The following is a 5,146-nucleotide window of genomic DNA, read 5'->3' as shown; positions in this document are numbered from 1 at the left end:
TGTGAAGTATGTTCTCAAGAATCGTGAGTCTCAAAGTTCAAAGCCATGTAGCCATAAGAGAAAAAAGACACGCCCCTAAATAATCAAAGACATTTCACCCCCCCCCCCCCGAAACAAGCTAAGACAATGCTGCCAAGAAGTTTTGGCTCTAGTGGCTTTAAAGTTATGATTTCTAGGAAGTCCCAAAGGTTTGATCTAGAGCTCAATACTGAGAAGTCATAGATAATTTGCAAATAATAATATGCCAACTTATGAGTCCAGTGTCACTAAATAGAAGCATAGCATATTGTATGCTGTGATTAAAAAAAAAACCAGGAGAGTGTATGCCAAGCATCCCGTTGGCCTATACAGCAAAATAAACTCTGGGACATTTTTGATTACCAAAAGAGTATAACTGACAGATCCATATAGGAACAGAAAAAGCAAAGCCAGTCCTAAGGTTTTGGCATGAAACACAGCAAGGTAAAGAAACCCTTTTCTTCCCCAGACCACCCATTGTCTACTGTCCATCAATCCAGGTTAAGCATTTTGTTTTGGGAAAACAGTCTACACCTTCCAAAAGTCTTCAGCGTCTGACCTTGAAGTTGCGAGATTTTCTCAGGCTGCAAATGGCTCACGTAATTTCGTTTTCTCCTCCTGGCTCCCCGCACCTAATTCCCCCCCCCCCATAGCTTCTTTGTAAAGTTGCAAGCAGAAAGCGAGTCAATCCTGACTTTTTTTTTATTATAACAGTTTATTATTAGAATACTTCAATTCATGGTTTGCTAATGCAAAGGTCAGCCAGTTATTGTAATGTTCTTAAGAATAATCATTTTGTGTTTTGGTATGATTTAGGCTTACCCAGAATAGGATTTATCTTTTTTTTTCAATCATGCACTTTATATCTGTTTAAAATTGGCATTCGCTAATTACCGTCAAAATTATAGTAAATAAAAGTCTTATTTTAATTATTCAGTGAGAGTATTTGGGTGAATCTTATTTTGAAGAAAATGTATTTGAATCCTTTTATTTCTAGCAATCATTTAATTTAATCATTTGCTCATGATTATGAAATAATAATAATAATAATAAATGTAGTAGCTGATGCAGTGCAACAGCATCTAGTTGAAAACAATCTCTTTCCACCTGAGCAGAAAGGAAACCGCCCCAATAGCAGAGGAACAAAAGATCAACTCCTAATAGACAAAATGATCTTGGAAAACTGCAAGAGAAGGAAGACCAACCTGAATGTGGCATGGATTGACTACAAAAAGGCATTTGACTCTCTGCCACATGATTGGATAATAAAGTGCCTAGAAATAACAGGAGTCAGTAGAAACATCAGAAAATTTGTGCAAAGATCGATGGCACAATGGAAGACACAGTTGCAGATCAATGGTGAGAAGCTGGGAGAGGTTAATATCAAGAGAGGAATATTTCAAGGAGATTCATTATCACCATTACTATTTGTTATTGCACTGTTTCCTCTGTCAACAATACTGAATAACTCAGGACATGGCTATCAAACATCAAAAACATCTGCCAGACTATCCCACCTCCTTTATATGGATGATCTGAAGCTGTATGGAAAAACATCATCTGAAATAGAATCGCTGCTCAACACTGTCCGTATATATAGCCAAGATATTGTAATGGAGTTTGGCTTGGACAAATGTGCCACACTTACTATCAAACAAGGAAAAATAGTGAAAACTGAAGGAATCAAGATGCCCCACGAAAATAACATTAAGAGTCTGGATGAGGAAGAGTACTACAAATACTTGGGTATCCTTCAAGCTGACAACATCAAGCACACTGAAGTCAAGAAAAAGATTAGAGGTGAATACATCAAGAGAGTGAAGAAGATCTTAAAGTCCAAACTCAATGGAGGAAATACATAAAGGCAATCAACACCTGGGCAATCCCAGTATTAGGTACACAGCTGGAATAGTGGACTGGACTCAAGCAGAACTAAAAGCAATGGATAGGCAGACCAGAAAAATAATGACAATGAATCATGCCCTTCATCCACGCAGTGACATTGATAGACTTTATCTACCAAGGCAAATAGGTGGGCGTGGAATGCTACAAGTACATCAGATGGTTGAAGAAGAAAAAATGGCTTTGGAAGAATATCTGAAGAACAATGATGAAGATGCACTGAAATTAGTATATCAGGAAGGCTTACTAACTACTGGAGAGACCAAACTGGCCTACAAGAAAGACCAAATGAAGAACAGAATAGAGGCATGGGAAGACAAAGCACTACATGGCCAATACATGAAAAAAATAGCTGGGAAAGCAGATAATAATAAAACCTGGCAATGGCTAAGAGCAGGAAAATTGAAGAAAGAGACCGAGGGACTAATTCTGGCTGCACAAGACCAAGCCTTAAGGACAAATGCATACAAAGTCAAAATTGAGAAGACAGCAACAGACAGTAAGTGCCGCCTATGCAAAGAAGCTGAAGAAACAGTGGACCACTTGGTAAGCTGTTGCAAGAAGATTGCACAAACTGATTACAAGCAGCGGCATGACAAAGTAGCAACAATGGTGCATTGGAAGATCTGCAAAAAATATCATTTGCCTGTAAGCAAAAACTGGTGGGATCATAAAATAGAGAAAGTCATAGAAAATGATAAAATTAAACTGCTCTGGGACTTCAGAATTCAAACAGACAAGCACCTGCAACATAACACCCCAGACTTAACAATTGTCGATAAGAAAGACAAAAAAGTCTGGATAGTGGACGTGGCAGTGCCTGGAGATAGCAGAATAGAAGAGAAAGAACTGGAGAAGATAACAAAATACAAAGACCTACAAATAGAAATAGAAAGACTGTGGCAAAAGCAAGCAAGGGTAGTACCAATAGTCATAGGCTCCTTGGGTGCAATCCCAAAACAACTGGAGCACCACTTGAACACCATTGGCATTGACAAATTCGCTATTAGTCAATTGCAAAAGGCGGCCTTATTAGGAACTGCTTCCATCCTGCGACGATATCTGTAATACCATCAAACATCCACATCTGCCTATCCCAGGTCCTGGGTAAGGACTCGATAGGTAGACAAAATGCCAAATCCAGTCTGAACATCTGGCTGACTGTGCGATGATCATAATAATAATAATAATAAATTGGAAGGGACCTTGGAGGTCATCTAGTCCAACCCCCTGCTCAGGCAGGAACCCTACACCATTTCAGACAAATGGCTGTCCAGTCTCTTCTTAAAAACTTCCAGTGTTGGAGCATTCGCAGCTTCTGGAGGCAGGTTGTTCCACTGGTTAATTGTTCTAACTGTCAGGAAGTTTCTCCTTAGTTCTAAGTTGCTGCTCTCCTTGATCAGTTTCCATCCGTTGCTTCTCATCCTGCCTTCAGGCGCCTTGGAGAATAGCTTGATTCCCTCTTCTTTGTGGCTGCCCCTGAGAATACTTAAAACTAGCATTGTTTATATAAAATGAATAGTCCATATCAGAAAACTTCTGCTCATAGAGCAGGACTACTTTCTGTTAGCCTTCTTTATTTTGTAGATTTACTTCCCCTTTCAAAATCCATTCTGGTCTCTTAGGGATTCCTTAAAATAGAATTTGAATGCATCAGTAATATATGCAAGAATCCCATCACATTCATGAGTGGAAACAGATTTTGCACTGAAAAATGCAGAACATACTACTATTACTCCTACTATTAATAATAATGATATGAAACTATTTGGAAAAAAGCTGTACACATACCCCTTGATAGACAACCATACTGGATCTTGCTCATTACAGTTGTATGTTGCATTGGTTGTAAAACAGATCAATCTTATGACTGATCTGATTTTATGACTTTTTTGTGATGGTAGTTAAATGAATGCCATGGTCATAAATTGAATGCCATGGTCATTGAGCAATGATTTTCTGTGGGCACAGTTTTGTCGAAAACCAGAAGAAAGTACTGGCTTAGGCAAAGCTGTTGTAAAATGTGGTCATGTGATCATGTGATGCTGCAAATGGCTGTAAATGTAGCGATGTTGTCAACTATCTGAAGTTCAGTCATGTGATCACAGAGGGAGCCTGACTGTCAGAACTTCAAATCTAGGTTATAAGTCCTTTTTGGGGTGTGTCATAACTTTAAACAGTTGATAAGTAACCAGTTGTAAGTTGAGGACTACCTCTATGTCCTGCAGAAATGGAGGCAGAACTTTACTTCAGATCAAACAAACTGTCAAAGAATAAAAGCATGCATTAGCTGACCATGTAAAAGACATCCAGGAACAAGTTAAAAAGTGGAACTTACTAAATGTACAGGAAACAAAGTAAATGTTGAAACAATGTAATAAAAAAACAAACAGAATGCTGGAAAGGAAAAGCATCACATGGACAATTTGTACAAGCCATCAATGGGAAAATGGATAAAGATAAAATCCGGCAATGGCTTGCAACTGGTACATTAAAAAAGAAACCAAAGGCTTGTGTTTGGCTGCACAAGTGCAAGCTATTTGAATTAATGCAATCAGGGCCAAAATTGAAATATCATGAAATGTTTCAAAGTGCAGATTGTGCAAAGAACCAGAAGAAACAGTAGATACAGTATATTCAGCTCATTTAAGAATATCACGCAAAGTGATTATAAACAACATTATAGAGACACCAAAATGATTATAAAAAATATTATGTATTAGTAATGAAAAAATGGTGGGAATTAGAGCTGACAAATTAGTAAGAAATGAGCAGGTTAATATATTGTGGGATTTCTGAAAACAGATAAAATCTTGGCTCACAACACAGTAGATACAACTGTGATTGAAAAGAAGAAAGTGTGGACAATTGATCTGGCTGTCAACAATCTGACTAGCGAACCCAACAAAAGGAATCCTCAAGGCAATTAAGTCCCAGCAAGCATAACTTTATTGAGTACAGCTTCTCAGAACTGAAGAAGCAGAACCAACTCTGAGGTTTCCCGTGCAAAAGCTTGCTTAGTTAAACATTAGATCCCCACATCTCCCCCACCGGTTGTTCACACTGTCCAACAGTAATATTTCTTTTTGTTATACATTGAGCACTTGCGGCAGTGACCTTGGTTTGATGCAAGCTCTCATGGTCCATGAATGGCTTCTTGGTGTTCCATTCCATTTCCTCCCCCCTTTTCTTTGGCAAGATGATGAAGCTAACAGGCATTGTAGCT

Source organism: Crotalus tigris, unplaced genomic scaffold, assembly GCF_016545835.1.
Source record: "Crotalus tigris isolate CLP2741 ecotype Arizona unplaced genomic scaffold, ASM1654583v1 scf7180000018084.670488, whole genome shotgun sequence".
Taxonomy (NCBI): Eukaryota; Metazoa; Chordata; class Lepidosauria; order Squamata; family Viperidae; genus Crotalus; species Crotalus tigris.
Note: the sequence above shows the minus strand (reverse complement) of the source record.